This window comes from Panicum virgatum, chromosome 4N (genome assembly GCF_016808335.1).
Source record: "Panicum virgatum strain AP13 chromosome 4N, P.virgatum_v5, whole genome shotgun sequence".
In the NCBI taxonomy this organism is placed as follows: Eukaryota; Viridiplantae; Streptophyta; class Magnoliopsida; order Poales; family Poaceae; genus Panicum; species Panicum virgatum.
Window position 1 is genome coordinate 43566141 of NC_053148.1, and position 21347 is coordinate 43587487.

Genomic DNA, 21347 nt, shown 5'->3' on the forward strand with positions numbered 1-21347 from the left:
CAGGTGCAAAACCCCAAACCAATACTAATCTGGATACAATTTGAGACCAAACCAAACCAGTCGCTTCCAATAACCATATGTTCAAACTAGAATGATGCAGCAAGAGATAAGGATGAGAGCGGCAGCAGCGGCAAGCTGGCAACAAGAAGCCGCGCGCTCAGGTCAGGTGTGACGGAAGAAAAGGCGCGTGTGGTGCTGCAGACCTGCAGCTAGCGTCCCCGACGCAACAGACAGGCGATATAGTTAACTACAAGGACGCAAACGAAAACAATCAAACCAAACCAAATCGAAACTGAACCATACTGGCACGAACTATTTTTCCACCGAACTAAAACATGCCAAATAGAAAAACAAACCATCGAAACTGGTTTGAGACCAAACTATTAGCAACTTAAAGTATAAGCGATCAAAGATAAGAAAAGCTATTAAGTTTTGCCACATCATATCTAAGTCAGAAATAGCAAATATTTTGAGAAATGTAGTGGTCAAAAGATATCTGAGCAGATAGGCCATATCCAAAGCGCCAGGCAGAAAAAGGAAACTAGATAGTAGAGTGTGTTTATAATTTTATATTACACCCAAATTAAATTAAATGAGGTATCAACATGGTTTTTCTAAACACAATTTTGACCAGTACTATCGGTACAAACTATTTATAAAGCATAAAAAGATTATACCGTTACGGAATTACATGTAGTTAAAAACTAACTTGTATCATCTCCATACATTAATTTAAATCTATATAAAATATAATTAGTAACTACACTTTGGAATAATTTGACTTAAGAAAAAGAGTAAAATGCACCAGAGGTCCACCAACTTGTAAGGGTGTGTCATTTAGGTCCACAAACTCCAAAAACGCATTTCTAGGTCCATCAACTTGTAATTTATGTCACTTAGGTCCATAAACTTAGAAAACATTGGTCCATAAACTCTAATGGTGCATTTTTTGGTCCATAAACTTGTAATTTGTGCCACTTAGGTCCATAAACTCTAAAAGTGCATTTTTAGATCCATAAGCTCCATCCATGAGCAGTCGTGCGGCCACAGACGCGCCTACAAAGGTCGCCCCAATATCGTTGTCGAATATCTTTCAACCACCGAGAACCACTCTAGATTGACCTAAGTCTAACGTCGTCATGAGATTTTTTGCCGCAACATCTGGTGCCACCATATCCGGCTACTAGCTCCATGGAGGATACAATATCCCTAACCACAGTACCCATATTGTTGAGTCTCTATGTGACATCCTCCACCTTTCCCAAGTCATCACCCCATCCTCTCCACCCATATTATTGGGTCATATCTAGATTTAAGCTCCATAACTCATCAATGGCAGTTTGTAAGCTTCCCTTTGAATCCTAGTACATGTCAATAACCTCCAAAATAAGCCTTTCATCCCTCCTGTCTCCTCTTCCTATGCTCTTGATTCAAAATCGAGGCTCAAATTTCACCCTTTTAACTCCAGCAACGTGTGGGCACCGTGTAGATTCAAGTTGGTGCAGTATCAGTGCATTAAGATTAGGTGGAGGGATGGACCTAGGTGACACAAATTACAAGTTTATGGACCTAAGAATGGACTTTCAGAGTTTGTGGACCTAAGTGACAGAGATTACAAGTTTATGGACCCAGAAATGCAATTTCGAAGTTGATGGACTTAAGTGATACCCTCTTACAAGTTGAAGGATCTCTAGTGCATTTTACTCTAAGAAAAATATAAACCGTTACTTATATAGTACTCGCGACCGGAGCACTATCACTTTGGTGTCAAATCCATTATTTTTTTCATTTTCATACGTCAAAAGACAAAAGCTAGTATGTTTAGTCAAAGATGAGATTTGACAGAAACGAAGAAAGTTACTTTATAAAATCCCCTCTCCCACCTATAGGCATGAGTTGCTGCCCGGACCGACCAACACGGCCAAGGCCGACGTGCAGCAAGGCCACAGATCGATGCCGCAGCGGCGGCAGGCAAACCAACGGCCGAAACGTCATCGGCCCGGGCCGAGAGGACGATGCCCCTGCCCCTCTCGCCGTCCTTGGAGCACTGGGTGCTCGGGGGGATGGATCCATGGATCATTAGATGGATGGGCGTGCTACTGATCCCCTGGCAGCTCGATTAGCTAGCACGCTGTCACTGCTCCAACCCACTCCTCCATTAGCTAGCACTGCTCCAAGCTCCGGCTGCCGCTGGTGCTGACACTGACGGCCGCTACTCCATGTTCGGCAGCCTGGAGCTGGAGGCTGGATCTGAAGTGATGTGAGAGAAAAATACTGTTATCTGATTGGTATCTAGAGGCTAGTGTTGGAGTAATATGAGAGAGAAATACTGTAGGGCTGGAGAGGGCTGGAGGCTGGAGCTGCTGACGAACACGGTGTCTCAGCTCAGCGTACTTAAGCGAGCCCACCTCCACTCCCGGAGCTAGCGGCCTCACTCCCCCCAAGCTCAGGAGCATAGCTTCTTAAGCGAGCCCAGGTAGTAGTAGTACTACCTGCTCCACTCCCAGCCACCAGACCGTCACCCACCTCCACTCCATCCGTTCTTGCTTCTCCTGCTCCAAGTACGGCCGCCGCCGCTCACCGGATCCGAGAAGAACGGCCGAACGATTCGTCTCCCTGTCGATTGCTCCAGCAGGGAAAGAGGCGTGAGATTAGAAGGCATGTTCCTTTTGTGTTCGCTATTATCTGGTGATTATTACAGGGAAAGAGGCGTGAGATTAGGAGGCCTGGAAGAGATTGACAGAAGAGAGCGAGCACCCGGCGCCGCGGACGGCATGGAGCGCATGCCGTCCCCGCCGCGTGCTCGCTCCTCTTTCTGTCAGCCTCTCTCTCGTCCTGACCGGGCCGACGGCCACGCGCAGCGAGGCAGGCGAGACAGACGCCGCCACCACCACCACCAATACTGGAAGAGGGGGGATCGGGAACCGTGCCACGCGGAGATGGACGGCACGCATGCTGCGCGAGGACGGCTGCTTTTGCAGGCAGCAAGGACATGTCACCTCATTATCTTCTAGAGATACGCATAGATTTCTCATATTTTTTGCTCTCGATCTGATCCCTTCCGGTCAGGCTGTCGCGGGGCTACTCCCGAGGAAGAGGGTGAGGATTGGAGGCTGCCGCTGCCGCTGAATTGCTGATACTGATGGCACGGCCACACGGCATGGAGGCCAGGGAGTTCAAAGAGTACTTGCTTCCCCGCGGCCCCGCCTCGCAGGGAGCGAGCGAGTTTGCGGTAGGTTTTGCAGTACATTTTTTTGAGGATTTCCCTCTCCCTCACTCTCCAGACTTGCTGCCTTGGGAGCTGAATCGGGGAGGTGCTGACAGTACACTGAGGCGCTGTAAGGATTTAACAGAACAAAAACTGCAGCTGCATCATCATCTCTCTCCCTCTCCCTTTCTCGTGGTGCAGCTCATCGTCTCCCATGGGCACTGTAGCCACTACCCATGCGCTGTTTCTGCTCTTTCTTGCTGAGGCCCCCTCTTCTTGGCCTGGAGTTCTTGGAGTTCTCCTGCGGCCATGGTGATGCAGGTGGCTGTGCTGCTGTCGATCGGAGCTCCTGTTGGCTCAAAAATGGGGTATGGAGGGCACCATGTGATGATCCATATTTGGCAAAGGCAGTGGACTCACCTTGCTTTTGCCAGATCTGGTTTGCTTCCTTGTTTGTATCTCTCTCTACAATCACACAACTAGTCAGCTACACAAGCCACGCACATATAGCCCCTATATGGTTGCTGCTGCCCCCCTCCTCGATCGGCCTTCATGATTTTTCATCTCCTCTCTCTACTCTTATATCATCATGTCCTCGTCTCTCTACCTCGGTCTCTTAGAGACACGCAGGGAGAGTAGAGAAGAAGCTGCTAATTTTTACAGGCTCTTGCTAGCTGATGAAGATGTTTGGTATTTGGTAAGAGCCACTGCTCTTTCGTTTCATTATTTTCATGGCTTCAGCGTGTCCTGCTTTACCATGCATTATCTTGTGGTCCTTCATCATGGATGTTCTGTTGACCCATTCGCTGCTGTTGCTGCTTTCTTCCCTTTTATTTCTTTCCTTCTTTCAGGATTTGGGCGTCATGAATTAACGGGCCACACAATTTGCATATTTTGCTTATGACCGAGGTACGCACAAACCATTTCTTTCTAGTAGCTGATTGAGCCTAATAATGCTTTCTTTCAGGCTATAAATGTATCATTTGCGGTCTAAAAGAAAAGTTGTGGCGCGTTTTGTGTAAATGTTGTTGATATTTGGACCTTTCAAGTAGTTTTGATATGTTCCAACGACGTTTCATTTGAAAGTTTATGTGCTACTGCAAAAACTAGGTAGGAGTAGATTTGATGGGAACTTGGAATGCAAAGACCATTTCATGAGATGAACCGACATTTTATCTGCATCCCTTGTTGAATGCAAAGCGGATTGGCTGCGTTAGAAGTAATTAATGTCATCTGGGGTAGCTGTTAAGTTACAATCAATTGGGTTTGTAGAATATTCGGTTTTCTGGTGGTACATCTATTAACCGTATCTTCAGAAATCAAGGTAATTGGAGCATATAATCAAGGTTAAGTGGCAATAACTTAATCTTTGTCCAAGATAGTGGAGCACCTTTTTGATGCCTTTCTCCACCGCAAGAGAGAGGATACATGGTATATGCATATAGAATGAACCATTATATGAGTGCATTGCAGTTTGTTTGTGGTTGAAATTAAATGTGTTGGATTAGGTCTGGTAGATGATTATATTAAAAATTGAATGTTAGACCATGCAAGCTAATTTATAGTTTCATGTTTTTTCTGTAGAATGCTGGTTTTAGTATCAAGTCAGGCCGTTTATTTTTTAAAACTCAGTCACAAAGAAAGGCAGACTTCTCTTCTGAGAGAAAAAAATATGGAGGAAAAAACTGTTATGCAACCATACATGCACTCTAGCTTCTTGTCTTTGAATAATGAAATGTTCTCTTTAGTCTCTTTGTAAAATTTATTTTTGTTTCTTCTAATTTTTGTCTACATGCATGTTTTCTATATGTAGCCCCTATGCTCTCTATATGTAGCCTAACCTAAATATACCAGCATGGTGAGTGATATTTATGGAGCAAATATGAGTTGCAATAGCTTTATATGAGGGGTTAAGATGTGTGTGTTCATTTACTTGAATCACCCACTAGCTTTACTAGTTAATAAATAACCTAGAAACATCACAGTGATTACATATTGTTACTTCGTAGTGACTTGTGTATTGTTGAAATGAATCTGATTGTTGAATTGGATGCGTCATTTAGTAAGTCCATTCCTTTGCACTGAATTATTTTCAAGTATTTATCCTAATTGTATAGAGTAGTTCATGGCAAGGAACCCCAGCTGCAAGGATTTTCAGAAAGGGGAATTCAGGTGAGGAGTAGGTCAGACTAGTAATTCATAGTTGAGGGCATTTGGACAAAAATTTGGTGCCGCCTCCTAGAGGGGTGCTTTATAATTATAGTAAGGGGATCATTGTCTTAGGTTGAGCAGTTATATGAGGATAATTTCACTATTACTATTTCTAGGTTTGATCGCAATAGAGTTGATGTGTTTAACCGATCTAAGTTGAGTCTCACCTCTCACATGATTAATCAGGCGAAGATATTGTTGAAATCTCACATGGCATCAAGGATTTATATTAGGATTTCTGAAACAAAGTTGATCAACACATATTGAAATGTCACACCCTGAAATTTTTGAATTTCAGGATGTGATTAAAATTAAAAATAAAACAACAATTTTCTCACAATTTTAAAATTTTCTCAACATTTATTTTTCTTCACAGAGAATTTAGTGTAAAAGAAAATAAATATTGGTTGTTTTTCAAATTAAATGAAGTTGTTCTTCGGGTGATGCATTAATGTCACATGCAAAGTGTTGTTGAGTGTGAAAACTTTTCAAAACGTGTTCTATCATCAAAAGTTCTTACTGGGAATTTTCCGGAATTTTCTGGATTCTTTTCCCATTTTTCCCTAGAGCAAACTCTAATTTTTAGAGGCTCTTCCAAATCTTCTCATGAGCTCCAAATATTTTATTTGAGTTCGTTAGGTCCCAATATATTTCTAGGATTTTTCCTAGAATTTTCGGGCCATTTGGAATATTTTTCGGACTTTAAATATGAATTCTAGATTTTTTCTAGAATTATTTTAATTTCGAAAATAATTAATTCCGAATTTTAAATGGGCTAAGTCTATCAAAAGTACATAAATCTCTAATGGACCTCAAGGGTCCATTCGTGTGTTCCCTAATGGGCTAAACGCACGTAAAGCCCATTAGTATGGGAGGGAGGTTTAGTACCACATTGCTAGTTGATGTGGGATGGTGAGACCTTTCTCCCTATATATTAAACCAACCTCTCATGGCAACTCCACACAAAAATATAGACTACCCATAGGGAGGCTCTTTGTTTGGGAATCCCTAAAATAATCTTTTCCCCAGAATCCCACCATCCTCCGCATCCGTGCATCTCCGGTGAAATCCGACACCACCCTAGTGCTCAGCTCGTCGTCTTCTTCGTCGTGGTGTCTTCCTTCTCGACAAGTTCACCGCCCCAGAGTTTCGCAAGGTAGCAAGGGAGCTCTTCGACCCCTTATTCCCCTCTCCTTCTCGCTCCGGCGCGCGCGCCCGCGCCCGCCGGCTCTGCTCTGCTGCCGCTCGCCACAGAGCCGCCTCGCCGCCGCCGATCCGCCATTTAGAGGCTGCAATCGCGTTCCTGGCGTCGCGCGCTACCTCCCCGTGCAAAACCCGCATTGAACCGAGCCGGAATCGCGTTATCGCGACACGCCGGCGAGCCCCTGCCGCGGTCTGCTCGCCGCCGGCGCCCACGCTGCCGCTCCGTGCGCCGCCGCGAGCTTCGCTCCACCCGCTATAGCTCTGCGCCGCCGCCCTAGATGAGTTGAACGCGCCGCGCGCTTGCCCCTAATGCAAACCGCGCTAGAATCGAGCACCGGACGGCCGTTTCGGCCAAGTCCGGCGATGCGCCGCCGCCCCTAGCTCGCCGCCGGTCGCTTGCGCCGCCGCCAGCCGCCCCAACCCGTCCTGACCGTTAGATCGCGATCGGACGGCCACGATTAGGTCCAATCCAAGTCAACTAAACCTATACCGGTCAACCAGGGAGCGTTTTGCAAGAGGGCCCCTCCGTTTTGTTTAAATAAACTTGCAGTCCTCCTGAGTTCAAAAGTATTTCTGTTTTAATCCAAAACTTTTTAGAAAACCCCTCGAACTTTTCTAATATAGAACCCGCCATCCTTAGTGCGTAGTTTTGCAAGCTAGTCCCTATAGTTTAGGTTTAATCTCATTTTAGTCCCTGGTTTCTTCAGATCTAGCCCCTAGAAGCTCTGTTCTCTTACAAATAAGTCCTTAGAACCTTGTTTTGGCTATAACTTCTTCGTTTTAGCTCCGTTTTCATCGATTCTTGCGCTCACGTGATCCTTGTGATGTGTGCAATAGCTTTATGACCTTTTTATCCTCTGTGAGCACACTTTGTTGTGTCTCACAAATATTTTTTTTCCATTAGTCCTTAACCTTTTGGTTAATCGCGACTAAATCCTTACTCATTGTTTATCCCATAGTTTCCATGTCCTAGCTCCGTTTTCCGTGTTTATTGCGCTCTCGTAACCGTAGCAGCGAGCTCTATCCTTTAGTACGCTCTTTTTAAGTCTTTCTTTTGTTTTGGTGTATTGTTCTTAGATGTATCTTCTTGTTTGCTTTGTATGTTTGCTCGTTGATTGCTCCGAGTAGAAGGATCGTTGTTTGAAGATTGAAGATCAAGTTTTTCATGTGAGCAAGAGCTGAAGAGCAGTAAGAGTAGCTTTTCGTTGGAGAAAGTCAAGTGACCCTAACCATCTTTCTGTCTATGCTTATTTACAAGAGTATCATGATGATTTAATTGGAACATGGAGAACCACCCAAGAAAACAGTACAACCACAATACTATATGGCTCTGGTCTTGGCTGATTAATTAGAGACTCTAGCTTGTGACAATTTTACCGAAAGGGCAAGAGGGGATGCATCGACGGGGTATAGCTCGGTCCTCTTGGGGCAATTGGTATTGTTTAATGGTCCTTTGGCAAGGTACCACCTCATTAGGACAGTGTTATGACCGCTTTGACTTGAAACCTTAGCGGATTGTCATAGGTTAGGGAATCTTTGTAAAGGCCTCGTAGCGTCCCTATGCAATCACACCTCGGAAGTGTGGTATTGTGCCTAGCTAGCACATTGCGTGGTTGGGTTCAAAGTTCTTTGGAACTTTTACGCGAATTGTGGTGAAAGTGTACAACCTCTGCAGAGTGTAAAACTAATATATCAGCCGTGCTCATGGTCAAGAGCGGCTTGGACCCTCACATGATTAATAAACTTAAAGATTGATTTAAATCACTTTCTGGTTATTTCTTGTGGTCTTGCTGAGTACCAACCATAAGTGTACTCACCCTTGCTTACTGCTGCTCAGAAGGAGAAAGTTGTGGTGAAGTCTTTTGAAGATGTTGCTGAGTTCTAGGCGTACGCAACCCCTAGTCGATTGCCTGTGAAGTTTGGAGCATTCATTTCCAGGATAAGCTGTATAACTCTGATAGTCTTTTAATTGTTTTATTTTCTCTTTTACGTGATATTGTTACTGATTATTCACTTATGATGTCTCTATATGTATGAAACTTGATCCTGGCATACATATAGTTATGCATTCGGTTTCACAAGGTTAGCAAGAGACAAATGTTTAGGTGGGTACCATCCAACACACATTAACTTTCTTCTCAGTTATTCCTTCTTGCAATGTATTCTTCTTAATTCCTGATAACTCACACAAAACACTTTGCGGATACTCAATCTAATTCCTCCTTTAACTTTCATTCTTTCCACAGCTTTGTTGACACATCTTTCGAAGAACATCCTTCATACCTTGATAAAGTGATTTGAATAGAGCTTAGTTGCTTCTTCTGGCTTGAGTATATGGTATCATTTCTCAAGTCCACAAACACATCTCATAACCTTCAAGTAAAGTGACGAAGATAAGCCAACCGTAAAGTTCAGATCTTTTCATACATCCTCAGGCAGCCACTGTGTTGTAGAAACATGATTTTCTTGGTTTATTATCTTGGCGACTCGTGGTGGCATGAGAATTGGAGATTGACGGCATTCTCATTTGGCAGAGGTGTCCTGATCATCCGTCTTGGCAAGGGGATCAACTGATGACGTCTGACCGAGTGTATGGCTATTGGAGCTTCGGTTCTTGGGTTGATCATCATCCTCCTTTTCACCAACTCTTGGTGGTCGCAACTTAAATAAATCAAGGTGGAGGGGGGAAAGACATGGGGGTAACAGAAAGGGAAAAGAGTGCATTCTTGTCTGCAGCTTCTTTCATTTGTCGATCATTGTAGGCACTTGGAGGTTTCTACTATTACTGTCAGTGTTGCCATGAACTCCTTTCTTGACATCCTCTAAAGGATTAGGTAGAAAGATAGAAGATAACAAGGATGTGGGATATACATAAGAAGAACTCATCTAGGCAACTGATATCATCATAGGTAGAAGACCCACAATACACCAACAATCATTACAAAGAAGTGAATCAAACAAGGTCATAAAGACAAGCATCATCACGCAAACACGGAATTTCACCAGATCAACAGAGTCACAGACGATGCTAAACGTTGTTAAAAGGGTTGCATGGGTATTCCTAAGCAGGTTATCTCTTTTAGCTTCGGTATTGATGGCATGGATGAACTGTCAGCTCCATTCTTCAATCAATTTGGACAGGCTTAGGGTACGTGGTACAGATCATCTAATTTTCTTGAATCAGGAAGGATACTTTGGAATCAAAAATCAAGGGATGATTCCAGAGCGGTATTGTTATTATTATTATTATTATTTTGGAAAGAAGAGGCACAATGTGAAAACTGAGCACATTGTAAACAAATTAAAAGAAAATAGGCTCAAGAAAGATAAGTTAAAAGAAATCCAAGGAGGGAATTTGTATAATCATACATCAAGGAGGATTAAAATCAAGGAGTGATCCAGAAGGAGATATTAGACCGACCAGAATTGAGGGTCTAACATTTGCGAAATAATAAGGTGCAAATGAGAAGGGGTCAGACGAGAAAGGTGAGTTATCAAAGCAGATTGAGAGAAGAAAAAGCTAAGGAGTGAGAATATTCAATGGAGGGGGTCAAGGAATAAGTATGAATGGATTTTATATCAAAAGAAACCTTAGGAAACGACCATTGCTACCTAGGCTTACGTCCTACAGTCGATACAGCTCTGATACCACCTCTGTCACACCCGGTTTTAAGGACAAAACCGAATGCATAACTATATGTATGCCAGGATCAAGTTTCATACATATAGAGACATCATAAGTGAATAATCAGTAACAGTATCACGTAAAAGAGAAAATAAAACAATTAAAAGACTATCAGAGTTATACAGCTTGTCCTGGAAACGAAGGCTCCAAACTTCACAGGCAATCGACTGGGGGTTGCGTACGCCTAGAACTCAGCAACATCTTCAAAAGACTTCACCACAACTTTCTCCTTCTGAGCACCAGTAAGCAAGGGTGAGTACACTTATGGTTGGTACTCAGCAAGGCCACAAGAAATAACCAGAAAGTGATTTAAATCAATCTTTAAGTTTATTAATCATGTGAGGGTCCAAGCCGCTCTTGACCGTGAGCACGGCTGATATATCAGTTTTACACTATGCAGAGGTTGTACACTTTCACCACAATTCGCGTAAAAGTTCCAAAGAACTTTGAACCCAACCACGCAATGTGCTAGCTAGGCACAATACCACACTTCCGAGGTGTGATTGCATAGGGACGCTACGAGGCCTTTACAAAGATTCCCTAACCTATGACAATCCGCTAAGGTTTCAAGTCAAAGCGGTCATAACACTGTCCTAATGAGGTGGTACCTTGCCAAAGGACCATTAAACAATACCAATTGCCCCAAGAGGACAGAGCTATACCCCGTCGATGCATCCCCTCTTGCCCTTTCGGTAAAATTGTCACAAGCTAGAGTCTCTAATTAATCAACCAAGACCAGAGACATATAGTATTGTGGTTGTACTGTTTTCTTGGGTGGTTCTCCATATTTCAATTAAATCATCATGATACTCTTGTAAATAAGCATAGACAGAAAGATGGTTAGGGTCACTTGACTTTCTCCAACGAAAAGCTACTCTTATTGCTCTTCAGCTCTTGCTCGCATGAAAAACTTGATCTTCAATCTTCAAACAACGATCCATCTACTCGGAGCAATCAACGAGCAAACATACAAAGCAAACAACAAGATACATCTAAGAACAATACACCAAAACAAAAGAAAGGCTTAAAAAGAGCGTACTAAAGGATAGAGCTCGCTGCTACGGTTACGAGAGCGCAAGAAACACGGAAAACTACAGGTTTATTTAAACAAAACGGAGGGGCTCTTTTGCAAAACGCAACCTGGTTGACCGGTATAGGTTTAGTTGACTTGGATTGGACCTAATCATGGCCGTCTGATCGCGATCTAACAGTCAGGATGGGTTGGGGCGGCTGGCGGCGGCGCAAGCGACCGGCGGTGAGCTAGGGGCGGCGGCACATCGCCGGACTTGGCCGAAACGGCCGTCCGGTGCTCGATTCGAGCGTGGTTTGCACTAGGGGCAAGCGCGCAGTGCGAGCAAGTCATCTAGGGCGGCGGCGCAGAGCTAGAGTGGCCGGAGCGGAGCTCGCGGTGGCACACGGAGCGGCAGCGTGGGCGCCGGCGGCGAGCAAACCGCGGCGGGGGCTCGCCGGCGTTTCGCGATAACGTGATTCCGGCTCGGTTCAACGCGGGTTTTGCACGGGGAGGTAGCGCGCGACGCCAGGAACACGATTGCGGCCTCTACAGGGCGGATCGGCGGCGGCGAGGCGGCTCTGTGGCGTGCGGCGGCGGAGCAGAGCCGGCGGGCGCGGGCGCGCGCGCCGGAGCGAGAAGGGGAGGGGAATAAGGGGTCGGAGAGCTCCCTTGCTACCTTGCGAAACTCTGGGGCGGTGAACTTGTCGAGGAGAAGGCACGGGGTCGACGATGAAATGGCGATGACTCGCGAGAAGGAAGACACCACGACGAAGAGGACGACGAGCTGAGCACTAGGGTTGTGTCGGATTTCACCGGAGATGCACGGATGCGGAGGATGGTGGGATTCTGTGGAAAAGATTATTTTAGGGATTCCCAAACAAGGAGCCTCCCTATGGGTAGTCTATGGCCCTGTTTGGTTCAGCTTTTCTCAAACTCGCTTATAAGCTAAACAAGATTTTTTGATAAGCCGCGATCTCAAAAATCTGCTATCCAAATATAAGCTAGACGTTTGGCTATCTAATTATTTCTAGCAGAAGGAACATGGACCACGTCGGCGAGAGGAGGGGCAGCGAGCACCGCCCAGGCCCTGGCGCGCTGGCGAGGGGCACTCTGCCGCAGCCGCCGAAGGTCTGCGTGGAGCCCAGGCGGTGCCGGATTCGGAGGAGGGTGCGGCAGCGACGGATCTTGGCCGGCGGCGCCGGATTCGGAGGAGGAGGGTGCAGCGGCACTTCCTGGCGGGCCTACCTGCACCTACTTGCTCGATGGAGGAGAGGGCCGGCGGCGGGCGGGGAGGAGAGGGGCGAGGGCGGCGCTTCCTGGCGGACTTGCCTGCTCGATGGAGGAGAGGGATGGTGGGCGCGGCCAGGAGGAGATGACCGGCGGCAGTGGCAGGCGCGGCGGGCGCAGCCAGGAGGAGATGACCGGCGGCGGTGGCCGCGGCCGCGGCTGCAGGGAGGAAGAGAGAGCACGCGCCCGGCGGTCGGGTCGAGAAGGAGAGGACCGAGAGGGATAAGCGTCGCGTTTCGAGAAAAGCGAGGTCCGAGCCGCGTTACGAAACGCAGTGCTGGGGACGATTTTTTGGCGGTGGCGTTCCAAATAATCAAGTTGATAAGCAGACCGTTTGGCGGGATTATTTTGCTTTTTTCGCTCATAATCTGAGCATAAGCGATTCCAAACAGGGCCTATATTTTTGTGTGGAGTTCCATGAGAGGTTAGTTTAATATATAGGGAGAAAAGTCTCACCATCCCACATCTACTAGCAATGTGGTACTAAACCTCCATCCCATGCTAATGGGCTTTACGTGCCTTTAGGCCATTAGGGAACACACGAAGGGGCCCTTGAGGTCCATTAGAGATTTATGTACTTTTGATAGACTTAGCCCATTTAAAATTCGGAATTAATTATTTTCGAAATTAAAATAATTCTAGAAAAATCTAGAATTCATATTTAAAGTCTGAAAAATATTCCAAATGGCCCGAAAATTTTAGGAAAAATCCTAGAAATATATTGGGACCTAACGAACTCAAATAAAATATTTGGAGCTCATGAGAAGATTTGGAAGGGCCTCTAAAAATTAGAGTTTGCTCTAGGGAAAAATGGGAAAAGAATCCAGAAAAATCCGGAAAATTCCCAGGAAGAACTTTTGATGATAGAACACGTTTTGAAAAGTTTTCACACTCAACAACACTTTGCATGTGACATTAATGCATCACCCGAAGAACAACTTCATTTAATTTGAAAAATAACCAATATTTATTTTATTTTACACTAAATTCTCTGTGAAGAAAAATAAATGTTGAGAAAATTTTAAAATTGTGAGAAAATTGTTGTTTTATTTTTAATTTTAATCACATCCTGAAATTCAAAAATTTCAGGGTGTGACATGAAACCCAACCAATCTATATCAAAAATGTACTCTAGGGGTTTCTGCTTTACTGCAACATTAGTTTTTCACTAGAAACGAGGCATGTAAATTCTTTGAGAGATAAATTACAAACCATCATAAGTGAATTAAATGAATGTGGATTATAAAAGGGTCTATAGAGATGATAACTTGTCCCAAGGTACTAGAAATTAAGTTGCCAATCTTTCTTTGTGGAACATCTAAACAAGGATTTTACTGCTTGCTCAATGGAGGTTTTTCAGTCTAACAACATTTTTAACTCCTGTTTGATTATCATTCAAAACAAATGACTAATTTTGCATTAATTCTTACCAAAGTTGAATGTTTAAGCACATACCCAGTTTACTGACACCACTAGTGGTTTAATCATTGTTCAATTTTTTTAGGAAACAAAAGCATCAACCGGTCTGGATTTTTCAAGTCCATTTCACTGGTTTAACCACCACTATGGATGGTTAAGATGCATCACAAAGTGGCCACTCACCAGAACATATAAACTTATTTGAGTTGAGGCAAGTTAAACCACGCCAAAGATCTGTTTAACCATCACCTGCATCATGTCAGCATTTTCAGAGTTTACTCATCCTTCCATGTCAAACTAAGTTATACCTCATGCATGAAATTTTAGTTTGAGCAAAGTGGCAACTATAGATTCGTCAAATAAATGAACGTTGACCAGTATTAATAGAATAACTATTTAGGTTTTTAATCTGCTCATTTCCCATCCTCTGCCAATCAAGTCTTCATCCATGCTCACACTACATCATCCATGTAGCTCAAATTTCACCGCCGAGAGTAACCTATATTATTTATCAAATGGAATTGTTTGTCCATCAATAACAAAATCCAAATTAGGGACCTAGACGCACATGTAAGTTCTTAAGTATATCACATGTTCTGCTCAGTTGTTATGTTTTGTGCTTATCTATATAGTGTCATATACTTGCTTCTTTACTGGAACTAATTCCTCCATCCAACTAATTCCTCCATCCATCAGATGCATGAACTGTTTAGCCATTCTTATAGAATTACTGTCCTTTTCCACTTGCATTTGTTGGAGATCTCTTAAAGTTGATTTGTTAATGTACATTATTGAAGTGACTATTTGTACGGTGCAGTCTCTTGTCAATTTTGTGTGTGTTTCTGACAATTGGAATTAAGCATGCAAGCGGCTTTTGTTAAAACTGAAGCTGGATTGTGGCAATTTCACCTCACTGGACGTTTTCTGTTCAACTCAGTTGTACTTCAAATCTTCAACAGCATGTGGACTTGTTCTTGCTTCACTTGAAATGGTGACCAATTTTCCTAGGACATGTAGGGTTACATCATGGACTTTGAAATCAATTGTTTATTCTAGGGTTGTTTTCTGCAATTTTTCTCACATCATTCTGTTTTCAAATAAGTGAGGACACATTTCGCTATCAGAACATTTTCCTACTTATTCATGAATCTCAAAACTATTGTATGTTCTTTTTTAAAAAAAAATGAACAACAGTCAGGCGTATATTGTCGGTGTTTTACCGGCTAGCCTATCTAGGGATACCCTAAGGTAGTAGATTGCTTGTAGGGGATCGTCGAGATCAAAAACACGATGGTGCAAGCAACACAAGGGTTTAGACAGGTTCGGACCGCGAGTTACATAATACCCTATGTCTTGTCTGGTGATTTGTATTGCTTGAGGTTTAATGAATGACAGGGTCTATGTGTTGGAGGGGTCCCTACCCGCCCTTATATAGCCTGGGAGGACAAGGTTGCATGAAACCCTAGATCGGTACGAGTCTAAGAGTCCCTTCTGAGTACTACTCAGGTGGTTTCTATCTATATCGACTAGTTTTAAATCTATACGAGTAATTACATGACTAGTTACATGGCGTATGGGTATAGACTTGCCCCATCCCATCTCGTACAGATCCAAACCACGTCAGGTATCCCGTGGCCTCAAATCTGACATACATGCTTGTACTTGTGCATGTGTTTATGAAAATTAGTAAGTTTTGTTTATAAAAGTCATTGAGGTCCTATTGTCCTTTCAGGGGTACTCTTCTAAGTTGTACTGCCTGGTACCTGCAGATTACATTGACAAGGTTGTACCATCTGCAGATTGATTTATTGGAAAGAAAGGCATTTCTGAAGTTGCAGGTTTTCTCTTCCACTTCCACTATTTGTGATATTGAGACAGTGAATTAATGATTTAACTCAACAATGCTGTAGTTGATGTTTTTATAAGGGATTAATGATTCAACTCAACTTGGGAGGTCGGCCTTTGCACTTAGTAATATGACTTGCTTTAACAAGTATACAAGAATAGAAATTTGCCACAATTTTAACTGAACAGAGTAATTCATGTTGTGAAATTCCCAAGTGTTTTTTCTAATCCTCACTCTGAACAAAATTTGTACAAATTGAGCAATGAGGTGGTTTTGTTCCCTTTTGTTTTGAGTGATTAGGATTTTCCTCCCAAGAATACAAGTGATTAAACACTTAAGAGATTCCTTTTTACTGGGTTAGAAAAGTAATACAACTAAATTCGTTATGAGTGCGGATTAGGTACAGTTCGCAAGACAAGAAAGATAGCCATAAGCCATCTTTTTTTTTGAACGAACTGCACAAGACAGTGCGAGTTTCTATTGATATAGCAGAAAGATACAAGACTACAGTCAAGGGAGGCCATTGGCAGGAAAAATAGAAAGAAAAGAAAAAACTATCCTCGGGATTGGGACATCAACTCAAGTAGCACTCAACTCAAAACCGACAAAGCCGACTGGTAGGATTGGGACCTCAATGTGGCCGCACAACACTACTCGACAACGGCAGCCGAAACAAAAGCCTCAACGCAACATCCACCAACAATCATACTCTCTTGTAGTCATCGAAAACCTCCCGGCGAGATCCTGCGACAACAAGGACCCATAAGAAAACAGAGCGCACCGCACCAAGAAGACCACCGTCATGCAGGACCCTTCGTCGTAGTGCAGCTGCAACACCACACTCCATCTGACAAAGTGAAACCACCAGCTCTGGAGCCCTCGCAGGCTGACCATGATAACACAACGCGTGGGGGCCTCACCATGCTTGCCGTTAGACTCCACCTCGCTCTTGTAGCCTTGAAGAAACACTGCACGCGGGGGGACCTCACCACGTCCGCTACAGTACTCCATGTCACGGATCCGTCTCTATTATCGCCATCAGAATGGGGGGCAAAGCTACCCCGCTTCCAAGGTTCCCATCGAATAGCCGAACTGCCGCCGCAGGCTGACTTTGCCGCATTGCTCCACCTATGCACATAGCCATCGCCGCCGAGGTAGTAGTCGAAGAAGACGCTTGTGCCGTCTTTCGACGATGTAGCACACCGGACTAGCTCAGCAAAGTTGAGCCATCTGCCGCAGTCTGCTGCAAGCCAAGTCATCTATTGCTGCCGTTGCTGCAAGCGCCGTCCTCCGATGCAGTACCACGCTGCATTGACAATTTCGAAGCAGTGCCAGCCGCCGCGGTTTGCTGTAAGCAAGCAACCCAACAACAATGAGATGGCGCTTGGCCAACACCAAAGTTGCGATCGCCTCCACGTGAGCTCAGCAACCCCCGTCAAGCTCCCCATCATGCATCGTGCCACCATGTGTTGCCATCGGCGGGGGCCTCCCATGGTCGTCAACACCAGCAATGCCACAAGCTGAGTTGGATCTCTAGAGACGACGCCTCCAAGGAGGGAACGATGCCAGTGGCGCCGCCGTCGCTCATCCAGAATCTGGACCCGGGTTTCACCTTGAGAACCCATGCAACAGGGATGCAGCTCCAAGATGACGCCCCCAACAGGGAAGCGACGCTCTAGGGCGCCGCCGCAATCGCCACCAGCAGGATTGCCGGCAAGGCTTTCACCCGGAGCATCTCGTACCTACTGCACGTCTCCCGCCCGGCATTCCAGGACCACGACCAAGGAAGCCCTCCTAGGGCAGAGCTAGTTGCACGTAGACCCCCTCTGTTGTGACACCACGACGCCTAACCGTTTTGTGGCACGCACACGGCTGTTGTTGCCCATGGTCATCATCGCCCGCAGCGGCCCGATGTAACGAGATGGCGCGGCCGGTCTCCTTCACCATCGCCTGCACTGTCTCCTTCATGACCCCGCACAGCCTTCTCACCCAGAACCGACCGCCGACGCGCTCGCCCCGCCCCGCGCTGGACCACGCTTTGTAGTCATCACCGCGCCTCCGCGCGCGGCCAGCCCTCCACATCCACCACACGCCGAGCCTTTGCCTGCCGCCAGATTCGCGACTGAAACCGCCACTGCACCTTCCACGCTGTGTCGCGCTCACCTGCCTGCCATCCTTGGCTGCTGCGACATTCCGCCACTGGCCAAAAACTCCAACGCCGCGCGTGTAGCCACTGGTTCCTGCTGTCGCCATGCTGGATCCGTGGCCCTCAGGCTCCGTCGCCGTTAGAGATAGCCCACGCCAGCGTGCACTCACTGGCAGCGGTGGCGGCTGCGCCCGCCTAGATTCGCCTTGGGGAAGGGGAGGGAGCCCTGCCGCCACCCTCGTTGTGAGCCACGCAGGCTTCCGGTGGCCCGTTCAGGCAGTGGCGCGGCAAGAGGATACAATGGTAGAGGGGCAGCGGTGGGGCCTTCAGGGGGCGCCCAAGTCGCCTACGCGGGGCTACGCAGCGGCGTTCCAGGAGGTACTTCAAAGATAAGCCATCTTTGAAGTACCTTCTGGAATTTATTTCAGCTGAATACCTATCTCGCCACAAGAATGACCGTAATCACGAGTGCGCCATGTTTTCAGGTGACTGTAGCAGCTGCTTGTCCCCCTCCCCACCAAAAAAATCAAAATGAATGAACGGGTGCGCCATGTTTTCAAGCGTACTGTAGCAGCTGCTTTGTTTTTTTCCCCAAGAATCAAAATGAATGACTCATTACTATAATTTTCCTATCCCTTCTCCTTCCATCCAAAGAGGTATTCAAGAAATCTTTTGCAATTTTAGACATACAAATGGAGTTAAGTTACTCATTGCTATTATGGCCGCCCTTTCTCCTTTCTTAGAAAAACCTGAATTAAAATGCACGAAATAGAAGTGTTCTAGTTGGATGAAGTACAAAATGTAGAAAACATGAGCTGTTTTCAGAATGATATAGGCGTTTTGGTATCAAAGTTCAGGAGTCCATCTACTTATGATTTTACCACCTTCATATGGCAGTGACTTATAACTAATTTTCTGCAGATTTATCTACTTCTCCTCCTACTTTCTTTTTGAGAACATGAGGAAGCAAGTATTTCATTAAAAGGAAATTGTTTAGAAGCAACCAACGCCAAATCAAGGCAAACTTGCTTGGCTGAATTACATACGGTATAGCACGCAACCAAGGGCGAACTATGCAAACACAGCAGAAGGCAACTACTCGCTAGTTGGATGAAGTATAAAATGCAGAATAGCTATTGATTCTTGGCCATCTGCATTAGTCGATGAAAAAACAAATATAATGGCTGCTCGTGCTTTGTATTGGTGTATATATGAAATCAGAGATCTGAGTGGATGTCTAGTAGTGTTGCCTCTTTGCTGACCACCCTGTTGTCGATTTTTGCTGGAAGCACTACAGTACTGCTTCATTGTTGCCACTATTTACCTCCATATTCTGCCATTAATATAATATTGCATACATGATTTTTATTCCTTGTTCCTGAATAGGCAAAAGGTTGCTTATAATCTGGGAGAAAATACCATATATATTTCCATGCTAAGAGAATGATCATTGCAGTATTGCAAATATCTCAGGAACTGCTACATTCAATGAAGCTGGCTATGCATTCCCAATGTTGAAGAGGTTGATTGTTGACGCAACAGGATACATGCGCAATACTTCTAGAGGGATAGAGAAACGTGAATTGCTACAGACCAGGTATCGTGACCTACTTTGTTCCCTTGTGGACCAGGAAGTCGGTTATGCATTACCACATACTCGATTCCGATCCATTGATTGCTTAGTTTCTTTCTTTAGCCATCAGGTTGCCAAATGAATCTGCCAGCTTCTGAGAGGAACCACAAACAAGAAGCTAAACGGCAGTGGTGAACGTGGAACTGAATTTTGGAGGTAATGCCTTTGCCCACGCCGGCGGACCCAGGGCCCGGCGACCCTGGGCACCGGCCCGGGCTCCCGTCGCCATACCTTAGTAGCTGCAAGAGTCGCATGTGTTAGTTCCATGCATATACCTGTCTGTAGGAAGAGAATTGCTGTGAGTTGACCACCGCCAGAGTGAGGCAAGGCAAATACTCTGTGCATGGGTGTATACTTGGCCCAGGCTCCGCTCAATTTCTGAGTCCGCCACTGTTTGCCCATGTATTAATCTTATGAAAATTTTCAGTAACTGATACTAAAACTGGCTGTCACCGTGTCCACGGTATTGGTCGGTTCTTTTTTTTTTGATCGGTTCTTCTTGTTTCTCCAGCGCCATTGGACACGAAGTGAAGGTCAAAGTTTTGCTACTGGTGAATCAGTGAATTGCCATTATCTTCTGTTTCAGCCAGAGCAAGGCGTTCAGTGCCCGTCAGCGTGAATCCAACCACTGAAGGGTCCGAGTCACACAATTTCGCTTCCTCCTCATCCCAGATTGACTATTCAAGTGTCGCGTTCAGGATGGTTACCTACTGAACTATGAAATGTTGCTGTACGATCAGTTACAACTTGCGACTGACTTTCAGCCTTGTTGGAGAGAGACATCGCGCTCCAGATCAGTTGACGCCTTGAGACTAAACATTATTGCATTTATTGCAAGGTTCAAACGAGCTGGACGGTTCCCCGCCAATCCGTCATTCTGACGACTGGCTGCCTAAAGAAATTACACGAGTTGTACTAGTTTCTAGCACAGGTGTAGTGAATGTACTGAGGTACTGGTGCTGGTACTGTACATGATCATGGAAACCAGAGAGGGTGCTTCACGTCTCGGAACATTTTTGTCCCTGCAGTGTAAAAATATATCCCAAGTGTCGTTCTTTATTTCTTGATCCATGGTTCCGGGAACTTCGGTAACTATGTACATGATCCAGTTTATTGCTTGGTGGTCGTTATTCCAACAATTTTCTCAACCTTAGGAAGAAACTACCAGACATAACCAGGGTGGTGTTCATCTCCCATCTCTTCATAACGAATGGCCTTCTTATTAGTAGGAGCAGAGGGTTATCGAGTGAGCACTGCTATACATACAAGTATACAACTCACTTGTATACATACAAGTATAATTCTGTTCCAAGCAGGGAGATCAAAATGTCCAAGTCATTTAGTTGCTTCAAAATGTTCAAGTCATTTAGCTGCTGTTCATTTATGTGAAACAGTTCATACAACCACTCTTGGTAACTCGGAGCCAAACATGTTTAAATCGCATAGATTTGATGATCGATTTTGGAAACATATCAATAACCTGAAAACCTTTTTTTAGCAAAATAATAACTTGAAAACTCGAATCAAACATTCCCTCTTCCTTCCTTGCAAACCCAAGAGCGACCCAAGAAGATACCTGTCCACGCAGCCTACCTTTTTTATCACAATTATTTTTGCGGTTGGACTACCATTTTTTTCCCACAAAAAGAACGAGGCCACCAGCCACATGCTCGCACTCGCACCCACCAGAATGCGGG

At 45.1% G+C, this 21347-nt stretch overlaps 1 long non-coding RNA gene across 11 annotated transcripts; it reads left to right on the plus strand.

Annotated features, from left to right (window-relative positions):
• Positions 1-2433: 2433 nt before the first annotated feature.
• LOC120671367 lies at positions 2434-20745 on the plus strand. Of its 11 annotated transcripts, none has more exons than XR_005673621.1 (7): positions 2434-3905; positions 4060-4117; positions 15758-15863; positions 18939-19064; positions 19491-19614; positions 19714-19806; positions 20162-20745. It is a non-coding gene; the product is annotated as an uncharacterized LOC120671367 (long non-coding RNA). The 11 variants fall into 11 exon arrangements; XR_005673618.1 differs by having other exon boundaries at positions 2434-3232; positions 3354-3905; positions 18939-19614; XR_005673622.1 differs by having other exon boundaries at positions 2434-3232; positions 3410-3905; positions 18939-19614.
• The last annotated feature ends 602 nt before the right edge of the window (positions 20746-21347 follow it).